The following is a 16,205-nucleotide window of genomic DNA, read 5'->3' as shown; positions in this document are numbered from 1 at the left end:
TCCCTGGTTCATCAACAGGACGACAACTGATTCCATCGCAGTAGCGATTACTTGGCTTGAGCTTGGATTGAAACAAGGTTAAAAGCTCATTGGCTGCTTCAATCAGATGCAGACTGTTGTGAGAGATGGCTGTGGCATTTTTCTGTGATAACATTGGAAGATAGATATTAGATCCATCGTAGCAATGGGCTTGAATTTCTGCGGTTGACGCCAACATTAATGGGGACCAATTTTCATCACTTGTCCAAAATTTATATTGGACTTGCCAACTAGAAATGTATAAAAGAGTCAAAACTGGCGTTGATCTAACAGCCACAACAAGAAGATTTGTCCTTTCAAACGTTTTAAAGTAGAAAATGCTCGTTAAAGGCTAGTTCTGGGTTACTATGATGTCCCATGAGAAGTTAATTAAGGGTCTTGTTTTGTGTATACCCCAAAATACAAGAGAATGGGCTATAAGTTTTAAATTTGCTACACATGATAACATATTATTGCAACTAATTATAGAATTATAGAGTTATATGAAATTATCTAATTGCCACATGAACGGAATTGTTCATGAACCTTCGTTTCTCTCTCTCGCCAACACAAAGGCAGTAGCGTTAGCCTTAGTGTTAGCGCCACCAACGTTTTGAAACGCTCATTTGCTTTGCACGACTAAACACTTGTTACGATTATTAACTGCAGTTTTATCAACCATTAGTGAAGGCGATGGTTTTGTCGACTGTGTGACAGTCAAAGTTCACGAAACTTTGGGTACAATGCAGGTATTCGGAAATATATCCGATTTATTGCCTATCAGCAAGAAAGACGGGAGCAGTTTTTTTCAGTATATTTGATCTTTCCGCCTTACACACCACCGTGACCATTTCCCATAACCATTGAACACAAAGCCGCCCTTTCTCTCTCTTTCCTGAATAAAACGGCAGTGGAGGGTATGTTATCCTAAATTATTGGTCGGACAATTCTAGCAACAACATTGACGCCAAACGAAAAAATACTATTATTAAATTATAAGGATTAATGATTTCTCGATTGTCATGTACAACTATGGAAGTATGACGTTTCTAGTGTTACGGCTAAGTTTGTGTTTATTTTGATTTTGTTAAATTTGTATTTAGAATTAAAACTTTTAATTTCAGTCTCATAAAGGGAAAAAAATAATCGCATTACTCACTACTGTCAGAAATATCAATAAAGATTAACATTAAGATATGATAAACGTATAAGAGAAAATAACAAGTCATTGTTGTTGACTTTAATCTGGTTAGCTGTAAATAATTTTCCCATATTTTTATGTGTGTTTATCTAGTACTTGTTTTTTTTCTCTTAGCAATGAAGAATTCTATCTTTTGCACATTTTACACGTCCTAGCTTGTTGAGAGGTACTAAGGATCTTTATTTGTGCATTCGTTCATGCTATTGAAAATAGTCACCGTACCAAGACGTAAGTAAAAGTTAGTTTCAACAACATACAAGTTTTTACTGAGTAGACAAATGTGACAGGTGTTATCGCCCAAGATGCGGCTTTTCCCGTGTGTACTGCGGCATTTTGTAATACTGACGCATTTTGTAATAACTTACGCAAAATGTAATAAGGGGTATCAGCATTTTGTAATAACTGACGCATTTTGTAATAACGTCTGCAGTATTTTGTAATAAACCAGTCTACGCGTTTTGTAACAAGGGTATCAGCATTTTGTAATAAAAAATTGTCTACGCAAAATGTAACAAGGGTATCAGCAATTTGTAATAATTCGCACTTTGTAATAACAGTGAACGCATTTTGTAATAATTTTAAAAACTTTTCCCAGTTTTAAAGCATTAACAGATATTTTTTGACTTTGGAATGGTATTACAAAGTGTGTGTTACTCGTTAAGTAAGTACAAAATTGATCGCTCCCTGACTTCCATTTCAAATTAGAATGACTTAATTTTAGATAGCTGTCAATCAGTATTTTTACCAACTGATCATCTGAGGCAGGTAACTACTAAATTTTGACTAGTTTATTATCATATATTTGAGAGAGTAATTGGTATACACAGTCATGATCAGTTGATTTATTAAATAGAGGATAACGACATTCTTTCTGATGTACATGTATTGCAGACAACCAGCAATCAACAGGTAGATACTCAGATAAAATAAAATTTAATAACATAAAATAAATTATTATACATCTGCCTTCGCAAACAATACAATCGAGCTTCCGGAAAAACGGGCACGTAACGGGCATGCAGTAACCCCTTTACTTGCATATTTGATAATAAACATTGCATCATTGAATGGCTCCATACTGAAACTCCATACTGTACTTTGAAAATAACTTCAGATAAAAGAAACATAAGTAAATGTATTACAAATGTTTGCAGGTGAAAAATATTATGAGGTAATAACGACAGTTCACCAAGACGGCACTGTACAAATCTGGCATGACATCGCTGCTCGGCTCGTACATCCGATGTTGAATGACCGCGCGATGTAAACAAAGATGGCGCTTGCCCTTAACCCGCTCGCAGAATATGCCTTTAAAGTGTATGGAATAATGCATCGGAAACGACGGGTGCATATATTCTTGATAAAAAAGGAGATGTATGATATAGAAATACCGGGCAACGCGCTGACCATTAACGTTTGTTTTAGGGCAAGGGCGAGAGGAAAGCCAAAAATTAACGCTTGAGGCTTGCCGAGCCCGTTAATTTGGCTTTCCTCGAGTCAACGCCCACAAATAAACGTTAATGGTCAGATCGGAGTCTGTTATTTCTATTATATTATCATCGAACGCAAGGAAACCGTCAAAATTTCCGAAAATTTCAGGAGCGAACGACAACTGGGCCCCAGAAACTGAGCAATATGCGACGCACTGTCACGCGCGCTGTCAAAAATTGGCAAAGCCGGAGATGTTTTCAGAAAAAAGTATTTTAACTTGACCTACAAGTGCTCCATTTTATTTTGTGATTGATTATGATTTACGTTTGAGCTCTAAAATTACGATACTTTGATTCGTTAATCTTATTATTCATATTCACGGGCATGTAATCAAACCATTACTGTGTATTTTTGGTCAGTCACGTGGTTTAGCTCGACCAATCAAAATGCGACGGGCAGGGCATGGTAATATAATAATAACTATTACGAAAATGCCGCAAAGTAAGCATTCAGACATTAGTGCAACGCATCGCCGGACGCGCTAAACGCGCGTTAATGACTAAATCAATGTGTCGTTATACATTCTTTGCGTTATTTTCATAATAACCTTAACTATACTGAAGTAATCTAAAGTAAACAAAATTAAAACTAAACTCAACTCAACTCAACTCAACTAAACTAAACTAAATAGTGAGAATAATCTGATGTTTTAGTGATTTGACTAAATAGTGAGAATAATCTGATGTTTTAGTGATTTGACTTGTTAGTCCCCGTGGATGAAGTCCGGCGGGGACTCACAGATTGGGTCCCGTCCATCTGTGCGTCCGTGCGTCCGTGCGTCCGTGAGTCCGTTCGTCCGCAGCCGTTTCTCAGACACTGCTAAACAAATTTTGTTCAAACTTTGCACAAAGGCATAGCACTATGACCTACAGATGCACGTCGATTTATTTTTCGATACGATTCAATATGGCCGCAAGGGGGCCATATTTTTTGCGATTTTTCATGCCTTTGAGCCATAACTAAAACATCCTTGAACTGATTCTATTCAAACTTGGCACAAAGGCATAGCACTATGACCTACAGATGCACACCGATTTAATTTTCAATGCGATTCAAGATGGCCGCAAGGTGGCCATATTTTTTGCGATTTTTCATGCCTTTGAGCCATAACTCAAACATCCTTGAACCGATTCTGTTCAAACTTGGCACAAAGGCATAACACTATAGCCTACATATGCATGTAGAATTATATTGCGATACGATCCAATATGGGCATGAGGCGGCTATTTTGTTACGATTTTTTCATGTCTTTGAACCATAACTCAAACATCCTTGAACCGAATTTGTTCAAACATTGCACAAAGGCAAAGCACTATGGCATACATATGCATGTATCAATTAACCTTGCGATAGGAGCCAATATGGCTGCAGAACTGCCATTTTGTTGGAATTTTGCATGTCTTTGAAGCTTAATTCAAAGGTCATTACACCGATTTTGTCCAAACTTGTGTTACGTGCAGAGAAAACGAACAAAAGGGTGAACTCAGCAAATAACGTTTAAACAGAATTTATTACAAAAATAAAACTAATTGCTAAGTCAGGGATAGAGTACAAGCTTTAAAAGTGTACAGACTACTTATCTCAGCTGGGACGGCAAAGCTCCAGTCTCAGAGTTGTAACAGTCAGTCGAATGAATGAACAGTCCTTTGGCTTGCAGGCTTGAAGCTGCACAAAGTCCACAGTATAAATCCAGCGTTGACAGTGAAGGTCTTGAAAAGTCTTGAGAATGACTACTGCTGGAGTTTAGTAACACACAAGAGACACGATCCCAAAAGTCTGACTGGAAGCTGTGCACGTCCCTTTTATAAGGCATGTAAGAACAATCTAGAACTTTTATTGACATGCTAATTACTGTTCTAAAATTATCTCCCTTACACAACTAATCAACTTTCCAGAACATTCCAAACATGACTAGTTGAATTCAAGGTTGTGAGGTCATCAAGGGCAGTGACCTTGGAATGTTCTAGACTAATTGAACTCAGGTCATGATGAGTGTGGGGGAAATGACCTACATAACACACCCCCTCTCAAAAAAAGAAAATTTTTCAAAGAAAAATCTTTCTTTGCAAATGTAATCTTGAAAAAGATTTAAGTACTCAATTTTTTTTTTTTTTACTCTAAAGTAAAATTTCTTGAAAGTGAACAACAATAAACTCTAAATACGAGAGAGACAGTCTGCAATTAAATTATCTCTGCCTTTGATATGTCTAATGTCAAGATTAAACTCCTGTAACATTAAACTCCATCTTAGCAATCTCTGATTTTTGCCTTTAAATTTCTGTAGAAAAACAAGAGGGTTGTGATCAATATAAACCACTATTGGCTGATTTGAAGAAGTAACATAAACTTCAAAATGCTGTAAAGCTAATATCAAAGATAAACACTCTTTTTCAATTGTAGAGTAGTTTCTCTGGGATTTGTTAAATTTGCGTGAAAAATAGCAAACAGGATGATCTACACCATGACTATCCTCTTGCAATAAAACAGCACCAGCAGCCGTATCACTAGCATCTACAGCTAATTTGAATGGCAAAATGAAATCTGGTGCAGACAACACTGGGGCACTTTGCAGTATGGCTTTAAGTGTATCAAATGCCTGTTGGCATTGCTCTGACCAAACAAACTTTACTTTCTTTTTAAGTAAGTTAGTCAAAGGCTCAGTAATTGTGGAGAAATTTGGACAGAATTTTCTGTAGTAACCAGCCATACCGAGAAAGCGCATCAGTTGTCGTTTGCAGTTTGGTATGGGAAAACTTGAAATGGCACTGATTTTGGCATCAACAGGTTTTACCTCACCCTGTCCTACAGTATGTCCGAGGTAAGTTACCCTTGCCCAACCAAACTCAGATTTGGCAAGGTTGACAGTCAACATTGCTTTGCTCAGTCTCTCAAAGAACTTCCGCATGAGCTTGATGTGTTCCTCCCAGGTGTCACTATACAGGACGACGTCGTCAACGTAGGCTGCACACCCGTCTAGCCCGGATATGACGTCATTGATCATCCGTTGGAACGTTGCCGGAGAGTTCTTCATTCCGAATGGCATCACCTTGTACTGGAACAATCCGTCTGGTGTAACAAAGGCGGATATTTCACGAGCACGATCCGTCAGAGGGACTTGCCAAAATCCCTTCAGTAGGTCAAATTTTGTCACATACTTGGCTTTTCCCACTCGGTCGATGCAGTCATCAATCCTCGGGATTGGGAAAGTGTCTGTCTTTGTTAAGGTGTTGACCTTCCTAAAGTCCGTGCACATACGATAACTGTGGTCTGATTTGGGAACAAGTATGCACGGCGAACTCCAGTTACTTTTACTGGGTTCAATAAAGTCATTGTCCAGCAGGTATTTGACTTCTTCCTGGAGATATTTCGCTTTTGTTGGATTCAGTCTGTATGGATGTTGTTTTACAGGCTTACTGTCCCCAACATCAACGTCGTGATAGATGACGTTGTCCTCGTTGGAACATCTTGAAACAGGTGTTTATATTCGTGGAGCAGTTCTTTCACCTGTTGTTGTTGTTCTGGCTGGAGGTGTGCCAACTTTGTAGACTCCAGCTTCTCCAGGATTTCTGAGTTCTGAAGCTTGACCGAGCCCAGCTTTGAGTTTAGAGTATTTTCACTCAAGTCAGTTTCAGTATCACTATCTTCATAATGGCTTGAACTGACTGCACTGACAGGCTGAGTTATAGTAGGATTATCCCTATCCAAATATGGCTTAAGCATATTTATGTGACATAGCTGTTTTGTTTTTACGCCTGTCAGGTGTTATTATGATGTAATTTAAATCACTCAATTTCTTATCAATTAGATATGGCCCAAAGTAACGAGCATGGAGTGGTTTTCCAGGAATTGGAAGTAGAACAAGAACCTTTTGACCGGGTTCAAACTTCCGTTTTGAGGTGCTTTTATCATATTTGGTTTTCATTGACTGCTGAGATGACTCAAGATTTTCTCTGGCTAATTCACATGCTTTAGAGAGTTTTGTACGAAAATCTGACACATATTGCAAAATATTCAGACAATCATCATCGTCTGATAGGAATTTCTCTTTAACGAGCTTGAGTGGGCCACGGACTGTATGTCCAAATACAAGCTCAAATGGGCTAAAACCAAGAGACTCTTGAATTGACTCTCTAACAGCAAAGAGCAAAAAATGAATTCCTTCATCCCACTGCTTCTCTGTGTCAAAACAGTAGGTCCTAATCATGTTTTTCAAAGTTTGATGAAATCGCTCAAGAGCACCCTGACTTTCTAGATGATAGGCGGATGACCTATACTGTTTAATGCCTAGCTGATCCATTACTTGTTGAAAAATTCCAGACATAAAGTTGGAGCCTTGATCAGACTGGACACATTTAGGGAGGCCGAATAAAGTGAAAAATTTGACTAAAGCTCTCACTATAGTCTTTGTCTTTATATTTCTCAGTGGTATGGCTTCGGGGAACCGAGTTGATGTACACATAATTGTCAACATGTACTCATTTCCTGATCTTGTTTTTGGTAGGGGCCCAACACAGTCTATTAGTATCCTACTAAATGGTTCTTGAAATGCAGGAATTGGCTGTAAAGGGGCCTTTGGAATGGTCTGATTTGGCTTTCCTACCATTTGACATGTGTGACAAGTTTTACAGAAATGTGCTACATCCTGCCTGAGATTAGGCCAATAAAAGTGACTGAGAATTTTATGATAAGTTTTCCTGACTCCTAAGTGACCAGCCCAGGGGTTTTCATGGGCTAGGCGCAATATTTCAGCATGGTAGGGCTTTGGAACCACAATTTGATGTTTTATAGCCCAATCGTCATCAACCAAAACATCTGGAGGTCTCCGTATGAGAATACCAGATTTTGTATAATAGGAAACAGAGCTATCCGAAGTTTTACCTTCATCATCTACCCTGTCAAACAAAGACAAAATATCTGGGTCTTTGTGTTGTTCTGCAATGAGATTTGATCTAGAAAATGTCTGACTTTGAACAGCAGAAGTTTTACTGGAAGTTTCAAATCCACGAGGGATAACGGAATGATCCGTGTCAAACACCTGACTGAGAAAGGTGTCATTTAAGTCAACATCTGTGACATTATTTTTGAGAGTATTTTGATTCTCGGAAGTTTTCTTTGACATGGCTCGAGTAATAGCACATGAAGGAAATAAATCGGGTATCTCTTGTTCAATTGGCTCTGGATCCTGATCTAAAGTAGGATTATCAGTCACAAGTGGATTAGTAATGACCTTGTCCCCAGCAAGGTCGTTTCCAAGAAGAAGGTGAATCCCTTCAAAAGGCAAAAAAGGCCTAATACCTAAAGCCACAGGTCCAGAAACAAAGTCCGAAGACAAATAGACATTATGGAGAGGAACAGGAATGTAATCATTACAATCTACCCCCTTAATAAGAACTTTAGAACCTGAAAATGACTTTTCAGAAAACGGCAGGGTATCTGCCAACAAAAGAGACTGGGAAGCCCCGGTATCTCTTAAAAATTTTGACAGGGGTAGCGGAAGAGAAATCACTAGAAAGTGATATAAAACCATTATGAATAAATGGCTCGAAAATACCCATAATGCTATCCTGAGAAGAATTGACCTTGACCTCATTAATTGGGGATAAGAGGGATTTAACCTCAGAAAATGTGTTGCACACATTATTAGACTCTAATTGAGTTGATGAAGAAATAAAGCCGGTGGGCTTAGATCCACTTTGACCACTTTGACCTTCACGTTTTCTTTTCAATTTGAAACAATCTGACATTAAATGGCCGTCTTTCTTACAATAATTACAAGAAAGTGTACCGAACTGTTTGTCAGAAGGAGATTGAGACTTGGGATCTGATGATGTGTGAGTGTTACTTAAATTTTGTGAACTGTTGTCATTTGATTTCCTACTTTCCTTTGAGAAATTCTTGGATGAAAAGGAGGAGTTAAATTTACCTGCATTGTTTCTGTATGAAAAGGACTGGGATGGTTTGCTGAGAAATGAAGATTTGTGGGTCAATGAATAATCATCGGCCAAACGTGCAGCAACCTCCAATGTATCTGCCTTTTGTTCATTGATAAATGTCTTGATGTCACTCCGGATGCACCTTTTAAATTCCTCAATCAAACAAGCTGTCGTAATTTGTCATAATTCTGACTGACCTTTTCCGAAGAACACCAACGATCAAACAGTTGTTCTTTTGTTCGAGCAAATTCAACATAAGTTTGATCCTTCACCTTCTCACAATCCCTAAATTTCTGACGGTAAGCTTCAGGCACCAACTCATAGCCCTTGAGAATTAATTCCTTCACAGAATCATAATCTGAAGCCTGCTCTACTGACAACTGAATGTAAATTTCTCTGGCTTTACCCACCAAAGCACTCTGCAAAAGCATAGACCAGGACTCCTTAGGCCAATTCAGACTCTGAGCAATTTTCTCAAAATGGAGGAAATATTTATCAACATCCTTTTCTTGGAAAGGGGGAACTAACCTGAAATGCTTAGTGATGTCAAACTTGTCTGAAGGGAAGAATTTTCCTGACTGTCCAAGCTCTAAACGTCTCATTTCTAACTGTAGTCGATGTTCTTCCAATTCTCTCTCCTTTTCTCTCTGTCTTTCTTCCATTTGTAATTCTTTCTCTCTCATTTGTAATTCTAGTTTCTTGATCTCCAAATTTGTCTGCATTTCTAATTCTAATTTTCTGAGTTCAGAGGTAGACTCGGGCTCATAATCTTTCAGGGTGGATTCCTCAAATTGGCCTAAATCAACTAGATGTTTGGCAATACGGTACTGTATTTCCTCTTGCGCATAGATCTTTTGACTTCTACTTTAAGGAATTGGCCAGTGTTATGAGGTTGTCTTTTCTGAGGGAATTAAATGTGTCCTGATCAAGGTCATCCATAAATTCGTCTGGTTTAAATTCCGCCATGATTAAATTTCGCTGAGTTCACAGTATACAGTAGTTTTGAAAAGGCTGTCAAAATGTTGTCAAACGGCTCAAAATATTCGTCTCCCGGACGAGCCCCCAATTTTGTTACGTGCAGAGAAAACGAACAAAAGGGTGAACTCAGCAAATAACGTTTAAACAGAATTTATTACAAAAATAAAACTAATTGCTAAGTCAGGGATAGAGTACAAGCTTTAAAAGTGTACAGACTACTTATCTCAGCTGGGACGGCAAAGCTCCAGTCTCAGAGTTGTAACAGTCAGTCGAATGAATGAACAGTCCTTTGGCTTGCAGGCTTGAAGCTGCACAAAGTCCACAGTATAAATCCAGCGTTGACAGTGAAGGTCTTGAAAAGTCTTGAGAATGACTACTGCTGGAGTTTAGTAACACACAAGAGACACGATCCCAAAAGTCTGACTGGAAGCTGTGCACGTCCCTTTTATAAAGGCATGTAAGAACAATCTAGAACTTTTATTGACATGCTAATTACTGTTCTAAAATTATCTCCCTTACACAACTAATCAACTTTCCAGAACATTCCAAACATGACTAGTTGAATTCAAGGTTGTGAGGTCATCAAGGGCAGTGACCTTGGGAATGTTCTAGACTAATTGAACTCAGGTCATGATGAGTGTGGGGGAAATGACCTACATAACACTTGGCACAAAGATCATGCACTATGGCATACATGTACATGTCAATGTACTTCGTGACATGTTCCAATATGGTTGCCAGATTGTAATTTTTCCCCAATATCGCTGCTAGATGGTCATTTTTGGATTTCTTCATGTCTTTGAGGCTTAATCATATGCAAATATTCCTTATCCAACGTTGTTGAGACTTGGTACAAAGATAAAGTACTATGGCATACATATGCATGTCTACTAATTTTGTGCTATGATCCATATAGTCAATAGACAGCCATTTGATTTCAATTTTGGTGTGATTTTTTATGTCTTTAAAACATAAACATAGGTCACTGTCCTTCGATGGACTGATTTTGTTTAAACGTGATATGGCTGCATTCTTGTGCACAATAATTTGTTTTATTATATGATCTGAAATGGCTAATTACAACAGCATACCCGATCCCATACCATTTCTAATATTCCACCAAAACATGTGTATAGTATGTGCCATCATGACACTAGAGGCAGTGAGGGCATCGTTATGTGTGATATAATCAAAAGTTCCTTCAATGGTCATTACCGGCAGAGAGGGGTCAATTTTATTGAACGTTCCTCAGATTACTTTATTATGCAAGTCAGAGGCCTGATGCATCCCGCATCAATATCATTCAACAGCTACGTAGACCACAGCTACCTAGGCACCAAAGATTATAACAAAATGGACAAGCGGGGAATGTGTAATCAACGATGCCTTGTTTAGCTACTAAAGCGGAAGTATATCTGACCTGTTGAGTATGTATGTATGTATGTATGTATGTATGTATGTATGTATGTATGTATGTATGTATGTATGTATGTATGTATGTATGTATGTATGTATGTATGTATGTATGTATGTATGTATGTATGTATGTATTTGTGTGTGTGTATGTATGTATGTATGTATGTATGTATGTATGTATGTATGAATGTATTTATGTATGTATGTATGTATGTATGTATGTATGTATGTATGTATCTATGTATCTATGTATCTATGTATGTATCTATGTATGTATGTATCTATGTATGTATCTATGTATGTATGTATGCATGCATCTTCGTGGGTAGGGAGGGAGGGAGGGAGGGAGGGAGGGAGAGAGGAAAGAGTGCCTGAGCATGCCTGTCTATCTATGTATCTATGTACTATGTATCTATGTATCTACCTATCTGTCTGTCTGTCTGTCTGTCTGTCTGTCTGTCTGTCTGTCTGTCTGTCTTTCTATGGCTGTTATCATTTAATGATAATGGCAGATGGCAGGTATAACCAGTAGGATAGCGAATCAAATTTAGCTTAATCTTAGTATCGCAGGGCAGCTTATCCTAGCTCGTTGGCTAGACAAATTTTACCATAGGGCGATAGCATAGATTCAAAGTATGAAGACAACGGGAAAGAAATAGATCTATGAAAACAAAACCATGGCTCAGTAGATATGAATTGTCACCTTTTACATACAAGGAAAAGTGGCTGGTCTGTCGAGAGAGCTTTATTTTGTACTTGTTTATGGGATGATTAAAATAAATGATCATTCAGTATTTTAATTGACTGCTTCACGTCAGTGTTTATTTCAGTATATTTTGAAAAATATCAGCTGTCAGCATTGACATATTAACGTGCCCCTCCCATCTTATTACCGTAAATTATCGACAATCAACTTTAGAGAATCACATATCATACGTATAGAAGTTGCTTAGAATACTGCAATCTTTCGTACGTTATTTTCCACTTTAACCCTTTGCACACCAAGGCCCTGTGGTGGAGTTGACATTTGGAAGTACCATCTAGCATGACGTCTGACTTCTTAAATTAACAAAGACTGTCCACCATACCATTGTAATTTTTGAATCACCATAAAATACTTGTCCAAAAAATATGCAAATTATGGTCACTTGACCTAATTAAGTATTCAAAATGGCCGCCAATATATAAAATATTGTATTTTTTTAAATATATTTCTTTATTTTCATAGGAATTCCTCATTTATTCATCATTTTTCATCACGAAACCTGTTTTCTATCACGTCAGCATGGACTAAAATGAAATTGTTACAAAAATTTTGAAAAAATACTGATAATTTGTATCATTTTGACCTGCTAAGTGTAATGTAAACAAAGGCTCTGTATATTAAGTGTTAGGTCGGTCAAAGCATAACGTAACATAACATCCAGCAACTAATATTATGAAATATTTCCCACAGTAAGTATGTATATTTTGAATGACAATGACACACTTGTCCCAAAATATGCTACTAATGGTCATGTGACCTGATTAAGTATTCAAAATGGCCGCCAACAATATAAATTTATCACTATTTTTACATGTTTTCCAATTTTCCAGTAAAAGATAATCGATATTGTATCATATCCCAATGCTTAATCACTATTTATAGTGCCATGACCATGGACTTTGATGTAAACTTTATATATTATGAAAAACTTTACACAGATTTGATAAAACTTACACAAATTTTCTTGTCTTCACTCATAAGTGAAGAATTACACACAGCGCCCTTGAATATGGGAACAGACAGGTCAAGGTATCCTATTTTAAAACATCTGACTATTGAATTTATCAAACTTTGTCCACAATTACAAGATATTTTTGGAATTGTAGTATTACAATTGCCCCAAAAATATGCAAATACTGGTCATATGACCTCATTAAATATTCAAAATAGCCCCCAGTATTATAACTTTACAATGATTTTCACATATTGCTTCTCTTTCTGACGGCATTCTAAAGAATTTATCCCTTCCTATTTCTCAATTATGTCTAAATGTATATTAGATTCCGTTGTCTACAACTGATGGTTCCAGGAAAACGTTTGTACACCGTCCCTCCACCCTACATCGATTTCGCTGAATAAACTTGTCGATATTGTAACACAAACGTTTCGATATTGAGGTGGGAGTCTCAAGGTTCTTTCACATTTTTATACATAAAAATTCATTTCTTTTCAAAACTTTTGCGTACTCTATTGGCCTCCAAAATAGAGCTTGCAAGAAATTGCTGCTAGACAACTGTACGCGACTGTACCCCTAAGTCTTACAACGGATAAACAAAGACACAAACAAAATCACTATCCCAAAAATCAACGTTTCGGACGAAAAAAACATTAAAATAAGTGTCTCGCCATTCGTAAAATATCGTATATTCAATGTTCAAAGACTGAAATATTCTGAGTTGAATTAGATTCAAACATGGAAGGGAGGAAAAAACTTCGTGACCGAAGAACTAACGTGCGCGATCAAAGTTTCAAAATGGCGTCGCGACAAACTCAACAGCATTCCGAAACATCGGAAGCATTAATTTCGAGTAATGTTAGAATAAAAATCGATTCTAGAAAATAAACTTTTAGGAAGGTATACACCTCGCAAGTCAAAATTCACGGGGAATTTTACGGGTTGATTGGCAATTTTCGTTGTTCAAAAAACGCGTGGCCGACGTATGGTGGCCGCCATCTTTATTTTAAACGACAAATGCATCGTCGAAAACTCGGGCGTTTTCTGCAACAGAACAGAGTAAACGACAAAAAAACGCATACTACCAATTTTAAAATCCCACGCCAAATTCGTTTCGATTTATTCTTATTTCTACAAGTGAAAGGGGGGAAAACTTTCGTAGTATAAGGTGCCTCTTCCTACCTAGCGATGTCAAATTTGGTGGGCGAAAATTCGACGGAAAAACACGGAAAATCATAGACGAAAATATAAAAAGAAATTACTCTCAATATACACAGTTTCTCAGTTGTAGCAGAAATCCTGGCTATGGTAACAAAGTTACCTGAGGAGCAAAGACATGACAATAAATAAAAATACTCCGCACCGCAAGATGTTGCCAAACGCTACTGATGGCGTCCCCAAGCAAGCATTTACATCCGTAACGCGCTTCGTACCAACGGTAGAGCAATTAACACCTTTAAACAATAGCGCACGTGTCGCGTTTCCAGACCGGTGGGTTGAGGGACGGTGGTTTGTAACATCATTTTTATGAACCCAATAAAAGCTTCGTTCAAATCACTGTGTACACTAATATTACAATCATTTTGCAAAACTCAGAATTTGATTATTCGAGTTTGCAAACTTCATCCAATATACATGCAAAAACATAAGATACACAATTTTATTGTAACCAAAAACAATATTTATTGTTTTTCTTTTGTAAAAAAAAATACAAGTAATGTAGCAACGCCCTAAAAATCAGACCGAAACCCTCAAAATGTCACAAGGGAACCATTTCTGGATAAGGTTGGTGTTGTTGCATGTACATCATTAGTATAATAAAATTAGGTCGTAGTATACAACACTGTCAATGTTGATGATGGCGCTGTCTTTTATCACATTCTGAGCTCTGCATGTCATCTTCAAGCCTTCCTCTTTCCATCCACCAACAGTAATATTGAATAAAAAAATGCAGAAAGGTCTGCAGTATGTTGTCTTTTCAAAGTACAGTACTGTATGTAAAACCAACAAAAACTTTCTCAGTTTGTTTTCTCAATTATAAATTGCATAATCTCATTCTGTCTTCAATTGCATTTTGAATGTCAACTCAGACCCCCTTATATGGCGTTAATATGATAATCTAGCACCGGTATTGAGATATAATCTCGATATCATTATATGCTATCACATATTTACGTATTCAGAAACCACAAAGCATTTTAAAATACATACAATATCAGCGGATGTTTATAATTATTACAAAATGCGTTAACTAATGTTACAAAACGCGTACAAAACGCTGATACCCTTATTACAAATCGCGTAAACAATAATTTATTACAAAATGCTGATACCCTTATTACAAAATGCGTAGACCATTTTATTACAAAATGCTGATACCCTTATTACATTTTGCGTAAGTTGTTACAAAATGCGTCGTATTACAAAATGCCGCAGTACACCGTGTCTAAATGTATCAAGGAGTAATCGTCGGTCATTCTGTCCCTCTGCCCTATCCCGTTTCGTATTATCTTAGTATGGGGTATTTTAAACACTGTCTTAAAGGTGTGGCTTCAACCATAGACATGCATTAAATAGACATGCATTTAAAGATCCATAAGTTGTATCTTTGGTCATTAGCTCACGTGTTCACACGTGGGCTCATGTCAGAGCGATGTCTGTCTGTCTGTCTGTCCGTGTGTGTGTGTTAGTGTGTGTGTCTGTCTGTCTGTCTGTCTGTTTACACGATAACTCAAAAACGCCTGAACAGATTCAAGTCAGATTTGGTACACTGGTACCATATGCTGTTTGCAAGAACTGATTAGATTTTGGTTAGTGTTGCTTGCATATTAATGAAGTTATGTAATATCATTTGTTCCGTACAATGGTTTCCCTATGGACACTGTAATGACAGTATAGACATATATCAAGAAATACTGCACAAAATTTCATGAAACTTTTCACAGATGACAATCTCAGAACATAATGATGATACTGAGAGTGTCATGTCAATTATCTGCTCATTTGCATATTTAATGAATTTTTGTTATTAATGACATAACTTTGACATTCCTGCACCAAACTAGATGATACGTGCAACAAATATTGATCTGATATATATCTAATTATACTTAGAAGCATTGAGCAGTGTCAAGTCATTAAATAGCTTATTTGCATATTTTATGAAGTTTTATAATTAGTCATAGAACTTGATATAACTGCACCAAATTTGATTAATTCTGCTGCAGATACTGATCTGACTGATATCTAACTGGTGTAAAGCATTTAGTAGTGTAAGTTAATGAAGGGTTCATTTGCATATTTAATGAACTTTGTAATTAGGTATGTAACTCTGAAATTACGGCATCCAAGTCAGTGAAATCTGGTACATATATTGATCTGATAAATATCTAATTGTACTGACAAGCATTTGGCAGTGTCAAGTTTACAAATAGCTCATTTGAATAT

The sequence above is a fragment of the Ptychodera flava genome, chromosome 17 (assembly GCF_041260155.1).
Source record: "Ptychodera flava strain L36383 chromosome 17, AS_Pfla_20210202, whole genome shotgun sequence".
Classification (NCBI taxonomy): Eukaryota; Metazoa; Hemichordata; class Enteropneusta; family Ptychoderidae; genus Ptychodera; species Ptychodera flava.
This window is presented reverse-complemented; position numbering follows the sequence as displayed.